Source organism: Mytilus californianus, unplaced genomic scaffold, assembly GCF_021869535.1.
Source record: "Mytilus californianus isolate M0D057914Y unplaced genomic scaffold, xbMytCali1.0.p SCAF_15, whole genome shotgun sequence".
NCBI classification, from domain to species: domain Eukaryota; kingdom Metazoa; phylum Mollusca; class Bivalvia; order Mytilida; family Mytilidae; genus Mytilus; species Mytilus californianus.
In genome coordinates, this window is record NW_026262637.1 from 21,192,339 (window position 1) to 21,207,188 (window position 14,850).

Sequence of the window (14,850 nt, forward strand, 5' to 3'; positions counted from 1 at the left end):
TTTATCCTCTTTTCATAATCTAATTTCTTTTCCCACTTCTTGCTTATATACATGTATGGGGAAGTTAACCTAAAAATATTGAACCCTGCAGAGGAATCAAAGAAATATGTTAAATAAAAGGCTTGTAGTTTATCAAAAATGTCTTTAGAAAATGCACACAAATGATGGTAAAATACTGCATATTAGTTTTAAGAGAGGAACATATTTTCAAATATGAAGTTTCATAAAAAAAATACTGGTATGAATTTTTACAGCCTCCGTGTGGTGCGACTATTGCTTTCCGTTTGTATCAGGTAAATATCACTGAGACAGCAACGACACAAAAAACTAAAAGTCATTTAAATGTTAAAATACGATCTTCAACAAAAAGAAAAGTACATCTGAGATTATCACCGATTGTATTAGGTATATTTTGTCGGATTAATTTCGGACATGTACAAAGGGAAGTAACTTTATCTTTCAAAAGTTGAAATCATAGTAATGAAAAACGGTATTATTTTTTTCCTCCATAGGCGACAACAGTTACATTTTCAAAATTTACCACTTTCTATGATAAAAAGCTGGACAAAACAGTTATGTGTGATATGAGTACTTTATTATTTTGTTTTAGAAATTGAAGTCAAACGGTGACATGACCATGTTCGAACGGAGCTTGTTTATAGTATCTATGGCCACCGTCATTTTACATCAAAATGAAATTTTTGAAGCCTTTTCGACTAATTCACAAGAAAATATTTCCCTGTGTTTCAAAATATTTATTGTAAAAAAAATATAAACTGCAGTTATTCATAAATAGATAAAAAAAATATATATATCCATACATTCAATCACCGTGACAGCGCTCCAAAGTTGACTTCCTTCATCTGCCTTGTGTACACCAAAAGCCAACCTAAAGCCGGGAAAATGTAAAACTACTTTATTCCTTAAAGTTTCGATATACCTTCATCAGGAACATTCAGAGTCAAACGATAGCATTGTCAGTGATGTATAAATGCCTGGTAAACTACATAAGCATATGTCCCTAAAAAATAGCTGATTGTGCCTATGGTGTTTGTAACCTTAAGTTGTTTTTATATTTCTTTATAATACAGGTTAAGTTTTGCACTTCAAAGTACCAATGTAGGAAAAAAAATTCGAAAGGAAAATACCAGAGGGAGGTCATATTTGAAGCTAAATAGAGTAAAAGTTTAAACTACACTTCCAAGTAGTAATACAGGAACTGAACTGAAACTTTTCTTTCAGTTTCACTGATTTCAAATTTTTCCAATTGACATTATATAAAATTTAATAAAATAAAAATTTAGTTTAAGATGTTTCCTTTTATCAATATTCCTGTTATTTTATTGTCTCATACTAGAATTAGTAATTGTATACACTTATTTTATACAAATGTTAAACAGCTTATTTATCATTTTAGTGAGTACATGTGTTCTTAATACTGGGATTAAAGTAATTATTATTGATGCCTTAACATTATGTCATGGTCATTTCCCTCCTGAATTATCTTCCCTTTCGTCTTCTGCTGCCTACTTAATTCAATACTCTTTTATAATTTATTATCATCTTTCACTGATCCGTAAATGTGTCCATGTTGGTTAGAGGGTAGCTTCTTTTTCTCGTTTACAGAATATGTCTTCACTAAACGACACATAGTGGATACATAAAACGCTACTAATGCGATCACTACGAGAGCTACTAAGCTTCCACCTGAAATGAATTGTAAAATTATGACATACCAAAATTTAAATAATCATAATAACATTTTTTAGATCAAGTATCTGGCACGTTAATTGTAAAACTATTGGTTACAATGAATTATTTTGGAAGGAACTTAAAATGTTTCCGATTCAAACCAATTGTTTTAGCTATCGTACATTGCTTACTTAGTATCACACAGGCAATACCCTTTATCTGCGTAATCTTGAAGTTTATTTACAAAAAATAGTGAAAAAACACTTTTTTGAAGAGTATACTGGGCCCTCGGTCGTAAAACTTTACTCGGAGTACAAATTTTGTGCTCGAAACATCAAATCCAGTTTTTTGATTGGTTGATTTCTGAGTCTGATACAATAATCGTGCTCGAAAGTTTTATGACCGCAAGGCCTGGTCTACTGGTTTGCGTTTGACTACTACTGCTAGCTACTGCTGTGAGTGCTGCTACATTTGATAGCAATACTTTTAATACATGCAGTAAGCAGATAATATAATACTCTTCAAAGTTAAATCAAACCTAAGACAGCTTATTAAAATAGCAGTCCTTACTTGAATTTTAAGAATGTCGGGGACAACTAAGTAGTTTATCAATCGTTCGGTCTCGTCCTTAAATACATATGGATCGAATATTCCAGAATTCTATTATTTGACCATAACCTCACTACAGTCGATAAAGCATGACCTCCCCGACTTTCATATTGACCTCTGCTAAAGAGATCATTCGAAATTTAAAAAGTGGTTTTTTTTATTTCTTCTAAACTTTGTATGTTATATTAACAATGTACTTACCAATAATTAACAGTAAGGTAATACTTATTTTATGCTCATGCTTCGGCCTTGGAGTCACGTCTAATTTTAAAAAAGAAAAAAAAATTATCATGCAATATAATCAGATGACATTTTGTAGCTGTTTTGAACAACTTTTAAAATAGTTTGAAGAAAGACAATCGTATAACTTCCTTATATATAACATTAGACAGTCCACAGACATACTTTTAGGAGGAGAAAAATGGAAGAGGTGCATGAATTGAAGAGAGAGAATGTTTCGTTTATTTTACTATTTTCGAGAAAACGACCATTGAAGTTGCATTGAAAAAATTTTGTTGTGTATTAAAATGTTGTAACGTGTATATTTTGACACAAAAAAATCGAATTCAGTTTTTTTTTTTTTTGTGAATCTAAAAAAAGTAAGATACCTGGTGGCTCCATGACTCTTATTGTAAACGAGCATGTTGCAGTATTATTTGACCAGTCTTTGGCTTTATAGATCATGGTGTAAGTCCCGGGCACTAGATTGGTTTTGTTTCTTTGTGGTAAGACGGGTCCATCAATTTCTTGCACACCAACATTATCAGTAACGGTAGGAGCTGTCCATCCAAACATGTCATTTGATTGTATAACCCTATTTTGTGGACAGTTGTGGAAAACTGGCTCGAATCTATCTACAAAATTTAAATAAGTTTGAAATATTTTGATAAATCACTTTAAACAATATTCTTCTAAATGCACTCAACTAAATTATTGTACGTTCATGATTTGAGCATTATCCCTAATGGTTTGTCTCTGTGAATTTTCCCCACCATTAAAAAGTGTATGCCCAGTAACCTTTATATATATCAGCATGTTTTTAAAAGAATACCTCCCGAATACCTTTCTAGTAAAACATTAAGAAATTCATGTCATTTTTGTATACTTTTCATACAGCTTATCATTAATTGATCTTAATCTTCATACCAGCAACATTTTAGTCACGGAGTCTAGTTTATAGCAGGATTGAAGTCAATTTGTAATCTTAGTGTAAACAATATTTTATTTAGAAACAGATAAATAAATACGTACACCAATACAATACATGGATTGGAAAACAAGTGACAAGTAACTTATACAAATTCCTCTGCTTTTGAACGGCAAACTTAATTACAATGGACAGAAAATATACAATCATATAATATGATATCGTATGAAAAGAAAACAAATGTAATGGAAATTAACATCTAATGCAGATAGTAATTTTATAATATTGGGTGACATGTTGTTGAGCCAACAAGAATTATTTTGTGAATCTCTTAGTTTTCAATATATAGTTTTGGACAATAAGAAAGTTGTTTTTATTGTCTATATCTGTAATGTTCGGATCACCATAAAGTAACGTATCTATGTTAAGTGTACCAACTAGGTTAACAAAAAGGGCTTCACGAGTTCGATGATAAATGGGACAGTTTAGAATGAAGTGTTCCGAGTTTTCTATCTGTTTACATTTACAAAATGGGTCCGATTCCAAATTTTTCTGATACAAGTGATCTCTAAGACTACTGCTCTCGGTACGGATTCGGGCATGATATATCTGACCTAGTCTACTGCCTGCATAATAATAATTTGGTATAGAATGATTTGGCTTCAGAAAGGCTTTTAGTGGAGCGATAGAACCAGCACTTTTTATATCTGGGGGAAGGCTATTCCAGAGTCGAACTGGAAGATGGAAGGAAACTATTCATATAATAAGTAGTTCGACAGGGTACTGATGGAAAATTATTAGCGTAACGAGTTCTATACTGGTGTATAATTCTAAACTGATCTGGTAGAATATCATTTCGATAACATGGGGTCTTTCCATTCACCATATTATGAAAAAGTAGAAGTTTATGCTTATCTCTTCGCTGTTGAAGAGTCTCCCACCCGCATTCTGCAAAAAGTAAGCGTAGACTGGTAAGTTTTGTTGCACCAGTAACGATGCGTGCAGCATCGTAATTTATATGTTCAAGCTTGGTTTTTAAGTATTCGGGACAGTTATCCCAGACAACATCAACATATTCAAGTAATGGGCGTACGCAGCTAAAATACATATTTTCAAGAGATCTTCTGTCAAGCCTAAATTTTAGGTGACGCAGTAAGTTTAGTCGAGGTAATGTCTTTGACGTAATGTTTTCGATGTGATGATTCCATGTAGATCTACCATCACTCGAGAAAGTTATTCCTAGGTGCTTATGAGTCTGAACTCTTTTTATTATGACGCCATTCATATTCAAAGGTGGATGATAATCTGGTTCCGAATCGCTTTTCCGTGAGAATACAATGGATTCTGTCTTAGACGGATTAAAATTTACTAACCATTTATCCGCCCAGCTATATATTTTACGCAAGTTGTAGTTTAAAGAAATCGATGAAACTAGTGGATTATCTACAACAGCATAAATGCATGTATCGTCCGCGAGTAGTTTAATCTTACAGCTTACTTCGTTTATAATGTCGTTGATATAAATGAAGAACAACAAGGGCCCAAGAATTGAACCCTGGGGGTACTCCAGCATTTACATCAGCCCAGGACGATTCTACTCCGTTTATAACAACCCTTTGTTTTCTGTTCGACAAGTAATCCTTAAGCCACAGGAGGAGGTCACCAACAATGCCCATCATTTGCAGCTTATAGAGCAATCCCCTATGCCACACACGGTCGAATGCTTTACTTATATAGAAAAATATGAACCTAATATTTTTGCCTTCGTCTAGGGCTTTGCTAAGAACGTTACAAATATATAAGAGCTGATTTCTTGTCGAATCGTTAGGCATGAAACCAGAATGGTGCTCAGTAATCAAAACTCGTATGAAGTTAAATAAGTGCTTATATACACAACGCTCGAAAACTTTACTCATCACCGAGAGAAGAGATATTGGACGATAATTACTAAGGATGCTTTTATCATCATTCTTGAAACAAGGAATTATATTAGCTAGCTTCCATGTGGATGGGAACAATTTTGTTCTAAGACTTAAGTTGAAAATAGCGCGTAATGGTTTTACTATAATATCGGCAACAGGCTTGAGAATACGACCGCTTATAGCATAAGGCCCCGAGGCCTTGTTGACATTTAGAGTTTGAAGAATGTCTTTAACTTCGTACGTTTCGAGAAAGATATTACTTAATCGTCTATCTGGAGGGATGTCCTCCTCAGGCAGTAATTTGTTGCTATCATCGATATAAGACTGTGACGCAAAATCGTCATTGAATGCCTCGGCCTTTTGTTTATCGTCATCAAATACGGAGCTGTTTAAATTGATAGGCAGGATATTCATGTCTCGAGATTTTAAGTTGGTTACTAGTATTTGGTAGGCTAAATTCCACCAAACTTTGGTTGGAGACATCGTCGTTCTAAGCTTTTCGATCAATTTGTCATAGAATTTTGTCTTCTCGTTCCGTATTACGTTTACAGTTTTGTTTCGAATTCTGCGAAATTGTAGCCCGTTTTCGAGACTATTTGCCCTTTTCGCCTTTTTATAAATACGATTTCTTTTTCTAATAGTCCTGCGTATGTAATTATTCATCCACGGAGGATCGCTTTTCCTGACTGTAATAGTTTTATCTGGAATAGCTTTTGAAGCAAAATCTATTAATAGCCGTTCAGAAAATCTCTCGACAAGCGAATCGACATTAGTGCTAGATTCAATAAAATCGTTCCAGTAAACATCTGAAAGCATCCTACGGAGAAGGTCGTAGTCGCCTCTGTCATACAACCATATCTTGCGTTTGAAACACGTACTTGACGGTTTGTGGAATTTAAGTATACCATAAACAGGAGAGTGAAATCTGATATTAGCGGGAAGAAACGGTTGGCCTACATGGACCAAGTTGACTGTGTTCGAGTTATTACTTAAAACCAAATCAATAATAGATGCTGAATTTTCACAAAAATTGGTAGGTTCCTCTACAAATTATCTTCTTAGATTGCCGTGGATTTATCAATCTCCGTACAGCGCTCGTTTCCTTTCCGTATACTCAGTACACTACAATACAATGACGTCATATTAAGTGTAGTGATACGAAGTAAGTACGGAACGGATGTGAGCTCTGCGCCGGAGATTGTGGATTTATTTGGTCGTCATTAAAATCGCCTTAACAATTAAGATGGTCACAATGCCAGTATCTGAAGCTAGCTCAAAAGAATACTCTATAAGATTCAACAAATACTGTGGTGAGTTGGGAGGCCTATAGAATTTGTAATCTTACACTTATCACACATACTCTTAAAATTCTTTTTAAGTCAAGACAGTGAAAGATCTATGCTTCTACTTCTTCTTAGATTTTATTCTTAATGTCAGTATCATAGTGTTAGAAAGTTTCTGTTATTTCATTTTTCCTCCTCTGTGTAATGGGAACTTGTATATTGATGAAGACCGTATATATATATTAATAATAATAGTTTATCAAACTTACCGATAATATTAATCTGGAAGGTGGTTTCATTATAATTTCCAAACTTGTCGGGTACTGATTTAGCAATGACGGACTCGGTGGAATTAGCACATAGACAGTGTCTAAATAAATTCTTTGATACATCGACTTTCATCATGTTTCCTTCAAAGTCCAGAGCATAAATAAAACTAGTATCAAGATATGCTGTGTTTCTTGTACTCAAAATATACACAGGTACCTTCTGTCCTTTGTTTGGTATATTTAGTATAATTGGAGCTGTAATGATGCATATGGAATTTATACAAACAATCATATACAAAAGAATATCAATATTGTATGTCATGATAATACTTTCATTGATATAAAGCTATGTATCTAAAAACTGACATTATACTTAAATCTGAATATGATTAACGATAATTATTTGGCCGATTCCGATACTTGGTATCTGGTAACTTTTTTTTATTACCTTTTTTGCTTAATGCATTATGTTGTCAATATAATGGAATTCTGTCATACAAGTGAGAGGTTTAGCTAGCTATAAAACCAGGTTTAATCCACCATTTTCTACATTAGGAAATGCCTGTACCAAGTCAGGAATATGACAGTTGTTTTCCATTCGTTAGATGGGTTTGAGCTTTTGATTTTGCCATTTTATAAAGGACTTTCCGTTTTGAATTTCCCTTGGAGTTCAATATTTTTGTTATTTTACTTTTATGGTAGGCGTAAAAAATGTAAGACAATTTCCCCCATTTTAAACTATCATGCACACTTACATGTTTTAATTGTTTAATTAATCGATGCATTTCCGATAAAAGTTTATATTGTTTAATTGATTAAGATTTCTTTTATGGACGTTTTCAAATAACTTGAAGCGAATTCGAATAATCCAAAATATGCAAGTTTCATATTTTTGTCACAGCACTTTTTTTCCGTTTAGCTGGGAAACGTATATAAGTGCAAAAACACAATTTACTATGTAACAGATAATGTACTTGTGTTGTGTACATACAAAATTCTCTAAAAACAAATTTGTTAGTCTAAGCAAAATGGTCAACTCACGCTTATAGTTGTTTGGAATATCTGCAAAATAAAGAAAACGAACCTGTGTTAAAATTAATTCATTGTTATAACTATAGTCTTTATTTTTTAGAACTGGATGCCTATATGCAAACAATCCGGAATAAATTAGTTTGCACGGATGTTGAAGGTGTTATCATTCAATAATCTACAATTTGATGTTGTATCAAACTTAGATAACTGAACATGACATGACACCCTACCATAGAATCTAAGAGGACCATAGGTTGACTTTAGCTATGACACAACATGTTTATTTTGATGTTACTCCATGGCTTTAGCTTGAACCCTTTTTCTGAAAGCTAGAATAATCTCAACTATTTAGGAAACTGATTAAAAAGATTTACTGAGAGCAAACACAAATTCATTTGTAAAACTTTTGTTGTCTTTAGTGTTTGGTAATAATCCTAAAAGAATTTGTATAAATATAATTTTAAATGAGAACCATTCACTAACCCTACAAAAAATAAGGGAAAAGTATTTAATAGTATTGGTTTATTTTGATTAATACTTCGGATTCGTTTGTTTAAATATGTTAATTCGTAGGAAATATGGTTTATATTATAGTACATGTTTAGCAAATTTCTGAAATATTTGAAAGGCAATCTATTCTCTTTATACTGTTTGTTTTGTTTTCGTTGACGTTGAGAAAATATTTTGATTTGTTGGCTAACACGCGTATCGCCTCTCGGTGCATCAATTGCTCAATTGTTTTATGTCAATCATAGTACTTATATAAAGTAAATGTGACCCAAAAAAATATCTTCTGGTTGGTGTCTAACCCCACAGCATATATTCTTTTATCTTTTGATAGGTATTGTTTTGATGACTTTCGAAATTCTAATTCAAATTAAATTACCTGTCTGATTGTCCCAGTTACATGTAGATTTCTCACATTCCATCGTTGCTATTGGACCATCAGTATTACAGCTACACAGAGTACATACATCATTGGTCGTTGTGTTTGTTTCTCCTACAGTCTGATATATATTACGATACCAACAGTGGTGTTGAGACAAATGTATACGTGTACAATAGTTTGAGCAGCACACTTCTCCTTGTTTACAATAAGTATTGTCTAAGCAGTATTCACTTCCGTGTATTTTGCTACTGTTGATTAGTGATTCTGAGCATTGAAAATTCTTGATTGCTGTGAAATAATTCATTTATTTTGAAATATGACAAGTTAAAAGGCAAGGTATAAGATATATTCAGTACATCCAAGCAACGACACAATGTAAAATATATTTACGAAACTTTTTTTCAATTTAGAATAAAGTAAATTGTAACTAGAATTAAAAAAATGACCTAGAATAAATTCAATACAAAAGCTTGATAGCCATAAAAGTAAATGCAAAGACACAAAATCATTTGCAAAATATATACATAGTAATGAGGAACTTGCCCCTTATATATACATAGTAATGAGGAACTTGCCCCTTAAATATACATAGTAATGAGGAACATGCCCCTTAAATATACATAGTAATGGAGAACTTATCCCTTAAATAAACCAGCAAAACAAAACATAATATACTATAATGGAAAATGCATTTGCTCATAGCAAACCCACAACTGTTACAGATACATGAAATATGATTGAAAACGAGCTTATTTATACTACAGACAGGGATTTATTTTAGCACCATATGAACTGAATTTAAATATCATTTCTTATTTCTAAATACTTGACCTTGTCTGTCATGTGTATACTCACGTACGTCACATTTTCCCTGCATGCCTAAATCCCAACCTGGACAACACATAGATTGACATGAGTAAGTTGTTACCTCACATTTCGTTTCACCATTGTATCGATAGCATTTCTGTGTTCTACTAGTCCGGGAGCACGAATTAGGATCATCGACACCTGGACCACAGGTCATGCTAAAATTGCTGATAAAAATTGATGAATTGATTAGTTGTTGTTCAGTGACAACTATTTCATTAGTATTCAGGACCATAACAAATACACAATGATGGAATCTGTCTAGTGGGTTGACCGGTATAGAGTTGGAATTAAACTGTCAATTGAAAAAGGGAGTATTTTAGGTAATGGTCGAAATTATTCTTTGCTAGAGTTAACCTGCATATAAGTAAAGATCTATGTGTTTTAAAAGTCAGAGAACGTGACATTCTCACATTACAATGCTTAAAGGTAGATCTATGCGTATTTATGCATCAAACCCGAGGGTTTTACATGGGAGAAGTCCACGTGAACATATGTTTATACCGTAGTATAGAATTTAGGGTCGAAAGAATAGTCAAATTAATGAATGTTTTAAATGTAAATAATACCATCAAATTGAACTTTTTGTTCTATTGTAGCTTTTTTAAAATGAGAAATAGCCCTCAAGCTGTCATTATAAACACCTTTTGTTAATTTTTGATGTCATTTATGAATCATTTATGATACTCAATGAAATATGTTTTCGCTTTCGTATCGGACATAATTATATTCCATATACAAAACATATTTTAGAATCAACAATAAGCAATGTGGCAGGGTGTTACTTCTCTTCTATTGACCTATACATTTATTGCTGGATTGAATGATTAATTGCTACCAACGGTTGTTATCATGCAACTAACAAAAAATGTCTACTGGAAAGTGACATTTTTTTTCAAATTGTTTGTCAAGATTGGCTGAACAGATTTACATTTTGTATTTTGAAATAGTTGTGTCATTTAACAACAGTGTCGACGTAAATGACGCCCTAACTATTCAAAACTATTGTCAGTAGGTCTTAAATATATGAAATTGATATTATAACATTGCATCAAATGTAATACATATCTATTTACTCGTCGACTTATTAGCTCACCTGACCCAAAGTAAGCTTTTCTCATCACTTGGCGTCCGTCGTCCGTCGTCGTCGTCGTTAACTTTTACAAAAATCTTCTCCTCTGAAACCACTGTGCTAAATTAAACCATATTTGGCCTAAATCATTCTTAGGGTATTTAGTTTTAAATAAAATGTATCCGATGACCGCGCCCACCTACCAAGGTCAGGTTCTATCTGCCCTGAAATTTTCAGACGAAATTTTGCAGTTTTTGGTTATTACCTTGAATATTATAATAGATAGAGATAAACTGTAAACAGCAAAAATGTTCAGCAAAGTAAGTTCTACTAATAAATTAAATGACCAAATGTGTCAATTGACTCCTTAAGGAGTTATTGCCGTTTAAAGTCAAATTTTCACAATTTTTCGTAAATTTTTGTAATCTTTTACAAAAATCTTCTCCTCTGAAATTACTCGGCCAAGTTAAACCAAATTTGGTCTAAATCATCCTTAATGTATCTTCTTTAAAAAAGTATCCGATGACCCTGCTCACCAACCAAGATTGCCGCCATGGCTAAAAATAGAACATGGGGGTAAAATGTAGTTTTTGGCGTATATCTCTGAAACTAAAGCATTTATAGCAAATCTGACGGGATAAAAATGTTCATCAGATCAAGATCTATTTGCCCTGAAATTTTCTGACAAATCGGACAACCTGTTGTTGGGTTGCTGTCCCTGAATTGGTAATGTTAAGGAAATTTTGCAGTTTATGGTTATTATCTTGAATATTATAATAGATAGAGATAAACTGTAAACAGCAAAAATGTTCAGCAAGGTAAGATCAACAAATAAGTTAACCAAAATTGTCAATTGACTCCTTAAGGAGTTATTGCCGTTTAAAGTCAATTTTTCACAATTTTTTGTAAATTTTTGCAATCTTTTACAAACATCTTTTCCTGAAATTACTGGGCCAAGTTAAACCATACTTGGCCTAAATCATCCTTAGGGTATCTAGTTTAAAAAAAAAAGTATCCGATGACCGCGCCCACCTACCAAGATGGCCGCCATGGCTAAAAATTGAACATAGAGGTAAAATGCAGTTTTTGGCTTATATCTCTGAAACTAAAGCATTTAGAGCAAATCTAACGGGGTTAAAAATTTTATCAGGTCAACATGACCAACATTGCCAATTGACCCCTTAAGGAGTTACTGCCCTTTAAAGTCAATTATTCACTATTTTTCGTATTTTTTTTTTATCTTTTACAAAAATCTTCTCTTTAATCTACTTGGCCAAATGGAATTAAACTTAGCCACAATTATCATTAGAGTATCTTGATTGAAAAAAATGTATCCGATGACCCTGCCCTACAACCAACATGGTCCCTATTAGTAAAAATAGAACATAGGGGTTTACTATAGCAGTCTATGGGGAAAATGTAAAAAAAAACAATTTCAAATGATCACAACTTGAAACTAATTTAAATAATGATAAGAGGTCTTCAGTAACTATTGTAAGACTACAATGGGATGACTTGATTTTTTTCCAGGGGGTGCAATTTGTTCAGGGGGGTGCTAATAATTTCTTCTTGATATGTTCCATTTTCAGAATTATTCAGTGTTACTTTTTCTATAAACCATTATTATATCTTTTCTTTCAGCATACTTATATTGGGTGAATGCCCCCCAAACCCGTCGGCGTCAGTGGAACCCCTGCCAAATCTTTTTGAAGGGTGTTCCATAAAAACATTTAAAGGCATTTTCAGGATTATACAGGCCCTGAGTGAAATAAGTTTTGGAGCGGAGGAAAGGAAATTTTTAATTTTTTGTTTATTATCTTGAATATCATTATAGATTGAGATATACTGTAAACAGCAAAAATATCAAGCAAAAAAAGATCTACAAATAAGTTAACATGACCAATTGGCAATTGACATCTTTTTGGAGTTATTGTCCTATAAAGTTATTTTCTGCAATTTATTGGTAATTTTTGTAAATCCTTGCTTTTAATTCAACTGCTGGGCCAAATTAAACCAAATTTGGCCTCAATCATTATTAGGGTATCTATATGATTTTAACCTTATTTTACATGATTTACAAAACCACAGTAGATACAGGTGAGCGACACAGGCTTTTGAGAGCCTCTAGTTTAAAGACATCTACCGTGCAAAATCAGAGGAAAATAATATTGACCTCATAATTGAAGTTTGACCGAGAACAAGCAAACCACGCATTGATTATAGAAAACTAATCTAAATTTCGGGGCAATAATAAACTGGATAAGAAAAAGAGAACAAATATTTTCATTGACGTGAAATCACATCTGTTTTCTTTGTAATGGTGATTCAATATTAGCAAACATAGTCAGTCGATCGTATTTTTGTATATATACAGAGAAAATAACTTTTCCGTTAAGGCATTGTATTGTATTTTGGTGTTATTAATAAACTGTGACACATTATCTAAAGCTTTCATATTATTGAATACATACCTCATACTTGCAATTTGTTCAAAAACTGACAAAATGACAGCAGCATAAACACTATATTCACGTAAGTGCTTCATCTTAAAGTTAAAATGAAAACAATTAACCATTCAGTTTTATTTTTTATCTATATATACAGTTGATATGACCCTACATTTGATAACTTGGACACAATAAGATAACACACTTTGTATCTCGTGAGCAGTGATAAAGGAGTTTTATATATTTTGTTCAATTTCACAATCAGCGGAAATTCCAAGTTTGATTTCATGATCTGTCCACTTCAATATCTACTCCGTATTTAGACACTATTGGTCAATAAAAATTCGAACGGTCAAATCTTTACTTTCTGATTTCAAGCCTTGGGAATGTTAGAACTGTTAAATACTACTGTTCGTATTAAATGTTATGTTAACTTTAAAGCTAATATATTTGTATACAAAACAAATCTTCTTTTCATAAAAACTTTGAATACATAACTAACAAACTTTATTGAAACGAATCAAAAACAATGTGAATAATGACAATTAAAAAATATCGTTTAATTGAAACCAAACGAGTTGAATAAAAAGAGACGTTGTGTATATGTTACAGTAAAATATGAATACAAGGGTACACAAAGTGTATATGTTACAGTAAAATATGAATACAAGGGTACACAAAGTGTATATGTTACAGTAAAATATAAATACAAGGGTACACAAAATGTATATGTTACAGTAAAATATAAATACAAGGGTACACAAAATGTATATGTTACAGTACAATATAAATACAAGGGTACACAAAATGTATATGTTACAGTAAAATATAAATACAAGGGTACACAAAATGTATATGTTACAGTAAAATATAAATACAAGGGTACACAAAATGTATATGTTACAGTAAAATATGAATACAAGTGTACACAAAATGTAAACAACACTGTACAAACCTCTTGCGTCCGAATCGTACGTCTGGATCCACACCAGGAACGTCCAAAGCCAAAACCCGATCGCTGCATGGGTGCATAAATACCGAGTCGCGTCAAAAGTCGTACGACCAGATGCTTAAGTTTTTGAAGATTGGCAACACATTTGTTTCGTTTGTGGGTGTTTTTTTTTTAAAAGACAGTCGGCATACCTATGTGAACCAACCATGCTCCTCTCGTTGTCGACTTCGTTCCTTATTCGTACGATACAGAATTTACATAGGAGCTTCTGAAGAAGAATTAATTTTGTTAAAACTTCCCATTCCGCTATAAAGCTAGTGTCCTCTTGCTTAACAATTCAAAGTATTGTGACACTGTGGATCGCATCTAACGTATAGGACCAGAAAAGTTACTACAGACACAGGCAAATCTGTTGCATATCTTGATATCCATCTAGACATCGACAAATAGGGTCATTTGTAAAATAAACAACAAAAGAAAAAGATAAGATTTCGATTTTCCCATTGTTAATTTTATTATATAGCAAACTTCTAGCAGCGCCTGAATTTGGAGTTATCTCCAAGTTGATACGATATTCCCAGGCTTGTGGTAACTTTCCTTTCATGATTTCTTTGATAGAGAGATGCTGCCGACAAGTAATCTATTGAACATAGGGTTCGTAATAGAGAG

The 14,850-nt window shown here is 32.7% G+C and overlaps 1 long non-coding RNA gene across 1 annotated transcript; it reads right to left on the reverse strand.

Annotated features, from left to right (window-relative positions):
* Positions 1–746: 746 nt before the first annotated feature.
* Positions 747–7,171, reverse strand: LOC127725914 (uncharacterized). Its single transcript, XR_007993271.1, has 4 exons — positions 6,923–7,171; positions 2,910–3,155; positions 2,503–2,562; positions 747–1,707 (listed from the first exon to the last, which is right to left on the reverse strand). It is a non-coding gene; the product is annotated as an uncharacterized LOC127725914 (long non-coding RNA).
* Between the last annotated feature and the right edge of the window lie 7,679 nt (positions 7,172–14,850).